The sequence below is a fragment of the Phaenicophaeus curvirostris genome, chromosome 1 (assembly GCF_032191515.1).
Source record: "Phaenicophaeus curvirostris isolate KB17595 chromosome 1, BPBGC_Pcur_1.0, whole genome shotgun sequence".
NCBI lineage: Eukaryota > Metazoa > Chordata > Aves > Cuculiformes > Cuculidae > Phaenicophaeus > Phaenicophaeus curvirostris.
In genome coordinates, this window is record NC_091392.1 from 27380899 (window position 1) to 27394181 (window position 13283).

The window sequence follows — 13283 nt, forward strand, 5'->3', positions numbered from 1 at the left end:
TGACGGGCCAAAAGCAAAGACTTTGATAACTAAGGGCTCATAAATCATGTCGAAGTGTCCAACGAAGAACTACAGATACCAGCATAGAGCGATCTCATTTACAAACACTGACTAGGATAGAAAAAGACTAGAAATGTGCACGAGATCAGAAACCTGGCCACAATGCAAAGAGACTCTATATGGGAAAGCAGACTATATAGAAAAGCAGACTAAATGTTTCATCTGAAAAGCAAAGAGGAGAGCAGTACATACTACAAATGATGCCTTAAACTTCCAGTGAACTACCTCACCAGCAGTGCTGTTATCAGCAATACTCTTTACTATGTACCATACTAAATTCAGCATCATATAGATGTGTGTGTGCGCGCACACATATGTATATGTATATACATACCCACACACACACACACAAAATTTATTACAATGCAGAACATTATAGTAGATGATGATGAAAAAGATACTTAACTTTTGGCTTTCAGTATTAGCTTCCCATGTTTTTTCTAACTATTGATAAACAAGCAATAACTTTGCTATTGCTTCATTTGTCATATAACTATAGAAAAGGGAGTTGAAAAGGTAGCCCTTCATAATTCAACTAGTTCTCCTCTTAGAGATGTGACTAGAGAAGGTGAAATTAAAAAAATCAAAACACCACCCTTAAAATGACAGTTTTAGTGGAAATAGACTAGATGAAAACAACTCCTGCTTCAGTATGGTTTTAAACATACTAAATAAAAACAGCCCACTGTTTGTGTAAATACATGTGAATATTTGAAAACATTTAATTCCAGAAGAGACCTCTATAGTTAGAGACTCTAATCCACTATTTGAGCAAAAAGTGCAAATATTACATTGCTTTTATTGGAAGGGTTTTTTTTTAACAGACGTTTTTATGACAAAGATTCCTGTGCTTTTACTTAACGAAGGAAACAGCTACATTAGGAAATAGTGGAACTTGACAAGAATGGCCTTCTACATCAGAATAATTGGAGCCAAGCACCTCGCACCCATGTGACATTCTTCAAGACACTTTATCTTGTGTACTTTATATTTGCATACTTGCATACTTTTGGTCCATTTTTTGAATACTTGCCCTTGTTTAGCTTCATCATCAGGAAGGTTCAAACGGAAGGTACATTATCCTGATACTTCTGAAGTACAGTCCTGATATGAACTAAAATACTAACAGAGATGCTATGGAAGCCTATTAATACTAAGATGATAAACCTCCTCTGTCCTAGGTACAAGACCACTTTATTTTATTTTACACAGCAGTTTGTAAAGATTTCTTTTGCTGTGGCAGATTTTTATCTTTTATCTCTTCAGAAAACTGAGTACTTCCAGCCATATGCAGGGACTCCATTTCATAAGCCAACTCATAGGTACAGGAGCGACTCATTTGCAGACAATCAAGAATTCTGGAATTTAGCTGCAGGGCTTTAAACCAAATTTCTCCGAAGACATGGGAGGTCTCATCTTCAAAATACCCAAAGGCTTTTATTTCATCATGATTTTAGAGGACTTCACAGTAATGTATGCATATTAAGGGATTAAGAATGATAAACTTCCAACACGCATGCAGTAAATTATGACAAAATCAATTAAAATTCATCTAGAAAAATTTGATCAGTCACTGATTTTTGCAGCTGTAAAAACAGAAGTACTAACATTTGACTGGGGATTGCTCATGTGAGACTGCAGCTCAAGATAGTTCAGTTGAAGCCTACCTCATGTTCAACATTTCCATCAGAAACAAGGACTGAGAGATAATGACCTCTTGGGTAAGGTTGATGACCTCGATTCTGCTCTCTATAACTGTCTCAGAAATCATTTATCATATCTTTTAAAAATACAGGTGCAAGATGCACCTTGATAATCAAAATACCATTTAACTGCTCCACGGAAGAGCTCTCTCTCCCTAAAAGACCTGCTGACAGACCATTTCCCCCACCTTGAGCAAAGATACCAGCTAAAACCGTGTTTCCTTCTCTGTCAGGGTAAAATTAGGGGAAGGAGGTGGAGAGAAAGGGGATCACATTTTAGTTTTATTCCACTGATGATGCTGCCTGTCACTAAAAGATGAAGGGCTGAAATCCCATCAGTCTGGATTTGCAGATCTGAGGATGAAGAATTAGTATTTTTCTGTTTTTGCAGAAAACTCCTTGATGTATGGCTCCATTATTGAATGTTAACAGCTGCAGTTTAAATTACAAATGAGGTTCTATTTAGCATAACCCGTAGTTAGTGTCTATTCAAAAATATGATTTTAGCCAAAATTGTGTCAGCTGAGAACCTGCATATTTTCATTTGTTGCTACATATAAAGGAGAGAAGCGATTTTATATTTCACTACTGTAAAATATGAGCTCTAGAGTAGCAAAAACATTGAAGAATACTTTTAAAATACTATAGATCTCTCCCCCACCAAAAGAAACAAGAGGTGAGTGAATGGTCTTCAGCAATGTTGTAGAAAAGAAGGCCTTAAACAGACAGCAGTGCTGATGGGACAAAAACCAGTGTCTTTTACAGTTGTCTCTCCAAGTAAGATTATTTAAGAAGCACTAAATTGCATAGTGGAATAACTGTTTAATTAACTTTGGTTTCCATCATGGATGTTTTCCTCAAAATACACTATACAACAGACGGTTTTTGCCCTTACACTTCATAGTAACAGTGTTGGTACATCTACTGTCTTGCCGTTGAAAAGCTGTTTGTCTTTAATGTATCTCATAGGATGGTTTTAATACATATAAATATGCTGATTGTCTGACATATACACTTATCAGCACCTCAGAACTCATTAAGTTGCTGCTCTAAATGGCCAGGTTCCAACTGCACTGTGTTTGCATGGTGTTATTTTCTGTAATGTTACACAGTGCTTCCACCTGCACAAAAGCAATTGACAACGGTATTTATTCCAGGTATCTGAAGTTAACTCTTTCTATGTGCAGCAGTCAAAAACATCATCTTCATTGTGGAGCACAGTCAAGGTCTGGGCACAATCCCTGCATGGCTCATGTAATCCAATGGTAGAATACAAAGAGGTCAAGCAGCCAGAGCCAATCATCACTACAATTTTGGATTATTTGGGAGTTGGGTTGTTTATGCTGGAACTACTGCCTACATGTACCAGGTCAATCCACTTCTCTAAGCCTTAACCTATCTGTGTTGAAAATACTGATCATGATACATATGACTAAAGCTTCCTGAATTATCAGTGTATTGCACAGGCACGATAATCAATACAGAGCAAAATTGGGACGGTATTTCCACATTCAGCCCACCTAACGATTTAGGTTGTCTTAGCAGTAATCTGCAGGGGGTTAGGATGATACTAAATTCATGAATGCTTTCTACAAAGTTCTTTGAAATCCTCAGATGAAATTTAGTGTGTTATTATTATATATGTCATGACTTGACTTAATGCCCCAAAGCATCTCACCATGCTTTGTCAACAGTATAAGAGAATCTCTTTGCAACTATTCAAATGCTTCTACCTCTGAAGCATAACACCACAGCTGTTTACCAACACAGTAATCCTATAAAAACATTTGTCAATCTTATATGAAGAATATTGCGTTCCATTACAAATGCAAGTTTCATGCCATTTCCAGTTCCTGAAGGGCTCGATGCCAGGGAACTCCAACTGCAAGCAGCAGGATACCGAGGTCTATGAAACAGTCATTTCAGTGAAAGATATATGACTAGCTGGCATCCTTATTTAGACTGTCAGTCGTCCTTCAGTCCCTTGTACCGGAGGAAAGACACCTCAAATTAATAAGACTCCACCTCTCACCAACTAGAAAATGAAGAAAACTGACAGTCAGAATGGGCATATGGTCCAATTAAACAATGCTGTCAACCAAGCACTTCAGGAATTCAACCGTCCAAACCCCACTGGCAATGAGAGCTTATAGAGGCTGAAGAAAAGAAGACACACTGATAAACAGTTACCCTTCCTCTCTTGCCTGCTTTGTGACTAGAGACAAGATGCACAGAACATAGGTAGTTTTGGAAAAACTATCAATATATATTTACACTTTCTAAAAAAGCCTGCAGCAATCAATAGATATTTCCCTTTATTCATGTTTGAAACTTCAGGTTGCCTTTAAATTTTGAGGCAAATCACCAATGCGTTGGGAACTTTATTCACTACACATGGAATAGGATTGACTCCATGTGGAATTTTCTACTATAAAAAAGCCCCTGCTAGTTCAGATGCCTGTGCTGTGGATCACATTTGCTCTGGTGGTTTTGTTGCAGTCATTAATGAGTTTCTTTAAGGTATGCTCCTGAAGTTTCTACACCTAGAATCATTCACTGGACCCAGATATTCCAAGCCTGTTGGATCTACACAGTTTGAACCCTGTAACAGGGTCAGGACAACATATCAATCATAGAATAAAATTTATAAACATGCGTGGTTCTTTGCTACTCAAACATCCTCTGTTTAGTGGCACCATGGCTGAACTGTACTTTTCATTTGCTCGGAACTAGGCTTTTTTCATGATTTTTTGTGATAATGCATACAATGCCATTCAAAACTAAACATTCTTTAAGTAGCAGAAGGACGGGAATATGACAAATCTGACTCAAATAAAGCCAGAAAATAGCAAAAAAAAATTCAAATCTATAAAACTTTTACCAACTACATAAAGAGCCAGCTTGTCAGATTCAGTTAAGTTCTGCATATTTACCAGTGAGAATCTTGGCCAGCAAGTACTGCTATGACAGTGTTTCTAAGGAAAATATTTTGTTCAGATTTACACAACATGGCTTACTGAGATAAAATACTGGTGAATGTTATTTTGTGCAAATATTACATATGTATAGACAGAAAGAGAGAATATCTAAATACTATTAACACAGAATTGCTTCCCTTCTCGAGGTCCTTTCTTTAGGCCCATTTGCAAGTACTCTTTTAAGAAAGACAAATCACTTCTTCAGGCTGAATGCAGATTTCAGGAGTCAGGTATTCGCTGAACTTTTTACACTACCATACATGCACTCTGCTACTATGTGATACTTAAGTAAACGTACCATATTTTAAATAAAGACAAGATGGAAACAAAATGGAAGAAAGATCCCAGATATATAAAGTAATATTCAAAACAAATTGAAAACTGAAAGAAAAATTTGATACACCCCAGTGAGGTTAGTTAATGAGCCGTAAGTGAAGTACAAAAATGCTGCTCACAAGATGCACTCATACGTGTTTCTCTTGCAACAGGACAAGTATAATACTGAGAGCACCTTTGAAGCATGAGTATGTCACTCTTGTCTGTAATTTCATAACAGTGATGTTAAATACACATATGAAATAATTCAGGTAAGTCTAGCCGTGCAAGGTAATAATTCAAATACATGTTAATTAGCCACAAAAAAGATATCTAATATTACGTTACACAAAAATTCCTTTGTTATATGTCTGTACCTTAACTGAAAAGCAAATAGGAATGTTGTACATTCCTTCTAATAGTTTTTAGAGCCATTCAACTATTCCATGTCAAGAAAGTGCTCCCCACAAACAGCCCTTACCCACGAACACTGGAATTGAGGAAGGTGGTGTGTAATCATCCTGTGTTAGGCAATGTAGTTACTATTACTCAAATACAGACAGGAGTTTAAATTACTGAAATCTACAATGCTTCAATAAAAATGGGAAACAGCATTTCATCACAATCTCATTTAATAGAACACATTACCAATATTAGTTGATAGCAGGGCAATCTTTCCCAAAATGGTTAGTCACCTAATTACTTGCTTTTAAAAATTAGCTAAAAGCACAATTTCATCTGTTATATTAGCACCAGATTTTTTCATTCAGATATTATTGCAAGTGATACTAAAGCAACACTGCTGGAATCTCATGGTACATCACTGTTACTATCTTACTAGAAAGTAACAACATGGAGTTAAAGCATGCATTTTTCTACCTAGAGACAAAAAATAAGAAGAAAAAAATCAAAATATATAAATATTTCATAGTTAGTATTAAAATGACATTTGAAGAGCACTTTTAATGGTTCCATATACTGTCTAAGCAATATGGAAAATGTCCTTTTAATAAGTATGTGTCACCATAATCACAAAGAAATAATTTCAAAAAAAATTTTGTTTACTCATGTGAAAGCACAACGTTTTTGTCAATGTCAACAGTAACATTCCTGCCTCTTAAGTCTCACATTTATGTCACATGAGATGGAATTTTTCTGTCTTAACATTTAATAGAAAAGTTAGATGTCTAAATTTGTGTCGGTCACCTTAGGCTTCTTTTATTGTCAGTGACAAGAAACAGACCTCTCCAAAGGATGAATCATCTCATCTTAAGAAAGACATAAAAAAAGGCTATGGGAATCCTCCCCTGGAAGCCTCCATCTTTCTTCACTGACTAAAGAAGCCTATAGTGACCATCTCAGATTTACAACACCTACATTTTTAGATGGCTAATGTCAGGGGAAATTAATTCCACTCTTGACATCCTTCTCAAAGAGTACATGGGAGAAGTAAGCGTAAGATGCAGAAAAACAGAATTCTTAACAAGCGTAAAAATCAAAATACACTGTCCCAGAAAAATTCAAAAAACAAGACCCTTTTGTGAATATAACAGGATCTGTACATTTGAAATGACATACTGTGTTTGATCTCCAAGCCAAGACAGACTCAATCATTTCTAGGAGCTTAAGAACATACAGAGAATATTTTGAGAATATGCTGAGAAAGTAATATGCCTCTTCTGATTATGAGTAAGCAGCAATTTTCAAAAGCTTTTAATTCAGTGCAATAAGGATAGATGTTCAGAGGCATGGCAAAAGGCACATCTTATAACCCATTAAGGCTTCACTCTCAAATTTCCAGTCCTTGCTCAAAAGAAAAGCAGAGAGTTCCTAGACCTTTTTTTTTAAGAATATTTTTTTTCCATTTTCAGAATTTACATACTCATTTCACAGAAGCTTTCGCAAAGATATTCACCATACAGCAAAACTGTGGACAGAAATTGTCTGCCAAACTAATCAAAGTTGAAAATCAAGAAAATCGACATTTAAAGAAAGACTTCCTTTCCCCCAAGTATTTCAAAACACAAGGAAGCCCCAGAATCACACATTTCTAGAAAACTATATAGTCAAATACCTCTCTACATTTGACCAATTTTTACATGCTTCTATCTATTTGAATTATGGACGGTCCCAGAATGGCCATTTGCAACTACCTGAAAAGAGAGCCTATAATGAAATTATTAGGCTGCTTTACAGATCTTATCGGCCTCAGACAAGACTTCAGGAAGACAGCTATTTCTGTAGTGAATTAATGGACCTCTCCTACAAGGCTTTGCCTCTAGTTTTGTCTTTTCTTTTTTCAAACATGAAATGTATTTTCCTTTCCATGGATCCAGTTAAAAAGATACTAATTTTAAACATCCAAAAACCACATCATGTAACCATTCACATCATGTGAATTATGGTGCTAATTCATAAGTAAAAAATATTTTCACAGATTTCAATGTGATTTTCATAGTTATATTCACAGGTCTTGAAATATAATTTAGCACATTTTAAAAAGCTCACAACTTCTGCTATCCTTCATCTTTAGCCGAAATTTAAGTAAAAGCCTAAAGTGAACAACTAAATACATCAAAATCTGAAAAAGAAAATAAAGCAAAATTAAAATATCACAAAATAAAATAGCAGAATCATGACTGATTTTGCTTACCTATAACTGTTTCCAGAATGGTAGAATATCCAAGATTGGAAGAGACCCTGGGAGACCATGTAGTCTAAACCTCTGCTCAAGCAGAGGAAGATGAAGCAGACTGCTTGTCACCATGACCCACTGAATTTTGAGTATCTCCATGGATCTACAGTCTCTTTAGGCAATCTGTTCCAGTGTTTGACCATCTTCAAGGTATGGAACTCTTTTATATTACGTTTAAATTGAACTTTCTATATTCAATTTGTACCCTTTGCCACTCATTCTATCACTGGACATCAATAAGAAAAGTCTGGTTCTATCTTCTCTACACCCTCTTGTCAGGTATTTAATATGAGAATAAAATCTTATTCAGTATTTTGCTGTTCAGGAGAACCCAGGGTCCTGTGCCTAAATTAGTTCAACCGCTAATCATGTAATACCACCCAACCCACACATCATGCCTGGTGCTATGCAGAATCAGGCTAGCTTTTTTAAGATTCAGAAATTATGTATGTATGTATGTATGTATGTATGTATGTATGAATTATACAGTATCATGCCTACACTACAGATTACTATAAGACACTTGTTTACTTGCTAGTCATTTGTGCCCATTGCCTAATTCTGGAGATCTGAATTTTAATTCACAAAGGATATAAAAGACCCTGAACTACCACAGTGTGAAATGCACAATGAAACAGTAGTTCCCCATTAGCTAATACATAAGGGAACACAAGTTCACTCAAGTTTTTCCACTCTTATAAATGGCAGAGAACTAAAAATATCTACAGGATCTGAGACTATAGCTCACCAAGCAATTTGGGCTGCAGAAACTAGCACAGCTGCCAAAAGAAGATATCATGCACTCCCACACACTTTTGGCTGCTAATTCCCACCCCCATCACCCTTTGTACCAGTCATGGCCCTTGGACAGCCATATGGGAGAGGGCTGGGATAAACCCAGCTGAAAACAAAGCCATACAAATAATTGGGTTTTTTCATCCAGATCCATTCTCCAAATCTATGCACAGCATGGCATGCTGAGGGAGAATGACACTATGGGGAGGGGAAAAGAAACTAGTAAAAAAAGGGGAAGGGGAGGGGAAAAGAAACTAGAAAAGAAACTAGCTTCTTATGAAGATGTGCCAGGTTAAAGCGTTGATTGAACATTTACACTACAGTTAAGCCATCAAGAGAGCGACACAAGCTACTCAAAGAGCAATACTGAGTTCCCTTGGTATTACTTTTAGGATGAGCTGGATCAGCCTTTGGAGATGCCTGCTTCCCTCCTGAGGGGAAGCAGTATCTAGGATGACTAACTGAGATTTAACTGCTTAGTTTCTACATATCTAAATTAACTCAAATCTAGATGATTAGAAAATGGTAGAAAAATAGGTTTGCAACTCTTACAGTACTTCATTTCCATAAACAATTGCCATCTGGAAAAAAAAAGTTATAGTCTAGCTGACCATCACACAAACATAGGAGGAGTTTTTAATTTCTGTATGCTCCTCAAATTTCATTCTAAACCATTTTTTACAAGTAAAAGCAATAGGTTTTAGTGGACATTGTATTGTATTCCTCCCACAGAGCATATAAACCCACAGCAGAAACGGTCACAGCAACAGTTCAGTTATAAATCACTCACATTTCTTTGGAGTCACTCAGTCACCTTGCTGTCCTGTCGGGAGAGGCAGTCGTCTTCTTTTTGCTCAAACTGGTCCTCCTTCCAGAAATGTCTTTCACTTCTATGGCAGATGAGGACAAACGTCCTTAACTTTCACTTGAAATTATCTACGGGTAAGAAGGTAAAGGAACACAGTAAATGCAAGCAGCCATACTGTGTTTCATAGAAAGGTACAATCACCTCTTCAAGACACACTTCAGGGCCATTGTTACACACATATACCGCATACCTTGGAAGAAATCACACAGATTTTACATCTTTCTTTCTTTGAAAGAAACATGTATAGTAGTCACTACTCCTAAAGTAGTCACCTACTCTATTCCTGAGATTCATAACAGGATTATATTACTTTAAAAAGCATAAGTGTATAAATTAAAAGATAATTTCCTATTATTTATTATTTGGCTTGCACAACCAAGAAATTTTGAATACTTCTGAAAGAGTTCAATCAGGTAACCTGTCCAACACAGGTTCGCTGGTGACTGTCTTGCCTAGCCATTATTAATAAATATTCTAATCTAATTAAACAAAACAGCTCTCTATTGCGCTACATATTACTGCTCAGGAAGTGAGATTTATGATGAGGTTTGTGATGGATAGCGCCCTGAAAACTTTGAATTCACCACTCCTTCGGAGTCAAAACCATAAACAGAATGCCAAAAATTATAGGGAAAGTAATAAAGAACAAAACATAGCACATCATTTGCCAATGTAACATCCATTCTGAGAAGCATGGTCTGCAGAGAACAGAAGACAATAGAAATAATTAGCAAAGGTTCAGAGAAGAAAGCATACACGATCAAAAGCTTAGAATGGTTACCATATGAGGAACTACTCAGTACAACACAGAGTAAAAAAGAGAAAACTTAAGGAAGAGAATGATAGAAGACTACAAAAGTCTGAAGAAGATAGAGAGGCTTTACAGATTTCGCCTGTTCCCTACCCCTTGAACTCAGGAACTACCCAGTAAAACTCAAATTGAAAAGAAAACGCTGGGGTTTCTTCTCCACGAAAGAGGTAACAGAACCGTGGACTCTGTCCAAAGGATGCTATTGATGCAATGACTTTGAACAAATCAAAAGGGAGAGCATAGATATCCTGGGAAAAGACCCTTCACTGGAGACAGAGGATGGCCTAGGTGAACCATTGGTCTGAACCAGGATGACCAGTCCTATCTCCCTGCATATTCATTTATGCAAGTGATAATTTAACAAATTCTTATATCCACTTTACACTGACATATGCACCACACAACAACCAGAATTATTGCATTAGGTACACAGTCTAGTCTTACTTGCATTTGAAGTACAGGCTAGATTCTTTTGAACTGCAAAGTGAATTCCTATGGTTCTCTGTACTTTACTACATGCTTAATAAATTTGATTGCCAAAAGGCAAAAAGAAAACCGAAATCACATCATCATAGAGGGGAATAAAAATCAAATGAAGTAGCAAAGTCTTACTGTAAAGCGGCAGCATCATTTCTCTCCAACCCACAGTCCCTAAGCAGCCAGGGCAGAGGACTTAAAAGCAAGGTTCTGCTTCTCAAGACTTTCGATAGTCTCATGTGTTTGAGTCTATAACTTCATCCATGTGTTCCCACTCAGTTCAACACATTATATAAATGCAGGTCAGCATCTCCATGTCCCAAGCTTTATCTCAAAGCAAACCTTAAAAATCATGTAGTCTGTATTCCAATATCTTCTCTTTTGCTTTAATCTCTAGGATACATCAGTGTTTCTGATTTATTTTGGGTAAGTGCCGATCAATTAAAATTCCTTCAGGGAAGCCTTCTGAACCAGCAGAAAGTGAATGACTGTCATCAGGAACAAACACTTTTTGCTGTCACGGACTGGCATGTCAGTCTTCAGCAAATACTACGTTAATTAATTCTGTCCATACCTACAACCAGGTATACCAAAGGAATACAACGAGTCCTTTCTGCTGACTTTCTGGATATGAATCCTTGTGTATGTGAACTGAGTATCTCTATATGGAGACTTATGCATTTGCACACCATACGAAAACGCAGCCTGTACTAGCCCAAAAAAACATAGCAGGACAAAAATAACTTCGTTCAGACATCAGTATGCAACCGAAGTCCCATTTGCAAAATGCATGAATTAATACCCTAATATTTTACCCCAAAATCAGGCAGGTTCCACTACATCCACATACAGATTGATTTATTAACATTCTTTTTAGACCCTACAGATAGGAACTTGAAATAGTGATACTTTTTTTGGTCAGCTTGATATATTGGATCAAAGTATATTTACTGCTCTATCTATTCTCCCCTTATTGCTTCTATACTCTGCAGAAGAAGAAGCTGCTATGATGTCTGTTGTTCTGTTTGCTTCTGCAGCTCAAATGGCTACACTAAGGATGAAAGGAAATTTACTGTACAGCAATGCTAATGATCAAAGACCCATGTACTACTGGCCTTTAGCAACATTTTAGGCCACTTCTCTGTTTCACCATTTGTCCAACTTCTCTGTTTAAACTGTAAAATCTTAAGGGCAGGAATATAACCCACCCAGCTCAGAAGGAATCCAAGTTCTGTTTGACATCCTGCACATCACTGTGGTACTAACTATAAATAAGAACAAGCTGTAGCAAACATCAACCAAATGTCTTAGAACTGATACATAAGCAAAGATGAGCTTCTCACAAAATTTAGGGAAATAGGCTCCAGGTATACTACAGCAGCTATAACATTATTGCAGGATAAACCCTTTTAGAACAATTTCAAGGTAGTAATAACAATCCAGAACTATCATCGCCACAACTTCAGTGGTGAGAATGCCACAAAAACAGGTACTAGAAGGTGGCTACTTACTGGTTGCCAAATAAAAGCTGTGATTCTCACTCTTTCCACACATAGCTTCCAGTTGCAATTAAAAAGTTTACCAAAAAATCTTCCTGTGAATATCATCTTTGTATTCTCACAAGTGCACATAACAAGGGAAAAGTAGATATGCAATTACTTCAGTTGCAAGCCCTGAGAATCAACAGTTGCCCTTAAAATGTGGAAACCAAGAATGCTTTCTTTTCAACTACTTATTATATAAACACATCTGAGAGTTAAACGAGCATTCATGCCCATTTTAAAACTTTATTCCATATATTCCCTAATTCAGTTATACTCCTGGTGGAAACATACTTATAGAAAAGGAGTATGAAGAAATTTTTTACATGAAGAATTTCTTAGCTTATGTTTTTGATTTCTGAAAGAGAACAGTGATATAAGGAACCTAGAAGGTTAAAAAGACAAACATTCTGGAGTACATATTTATTCATTTGGGGTACTAAAAGCTAGGCTTGCATGCAAGTTCACGCCATTTCCATAAGTTACTTAAGATGCAAAGTAAAATCTATACATGGCAAAATGATCTCATTAGCATTAGTGCTATGGGACTTTGGACAATTTTGGTAATTCATAAGGCCATAGGTGCACTACAAAGTCATGCCACATAGGCACTTTCTCTCATGATTGCCACGTATTTTTAGAGCACACTACATAAAAACGCATTTGAGAAAAAGTATTTGAGGATTATACAAGCAAGTTTCTTATATATCTTTTTTATAAAAAATCCAATGGCTCAGGTCCAGACGAAATACAATATAAAATTCCAGTTTTGTACATAAGTATCCTATTGTATTTCCTTTCAATATCTATAGCCCATTGGGTGAACCTCAGTAGAAGACCAGTGCAGGATTTGGCCCAAAATCATAGCGGATAAACAACCAAAGGCTGGACTGGAGTATAAACAACCAAAGGCTGGACTGGAGTTTTGGTCCTGAATAATATTTACTCTCATATGTAACTGTACAGTAAGCCTAATGGGGTTTTACAATTAGGTGTCTTTAGTACCGTGTTTATCTAAAAGCCTTTACCCAGAAATCTTA

General features: G+C 36.6%; 1 protein-coding gene across 5 annotated transcripts in view; it reads right to left on the reverse strand.

Annotated features, from left to right (window-relative positions):
• Positions 1 to 13283, reverse strand: part of FOXP2 (forkhead box P2) — a 422073-nt gene that overhangs the window by 343264 nt on the left and 65526 nt on the right. For all 5 annotated transcript variants that reach the window (XM_069851240.1, XM_069851278.1, XM_069851249.1 and 2 more), the window contains exon 2: positions 9337 to 9482. The gene's annotated coding sequence lies outside the window, so the exon portion shown is untranslated. The remainder of the gene's footprint in view (positions 1 to 9336; positions 9483 to 13283) is intronic.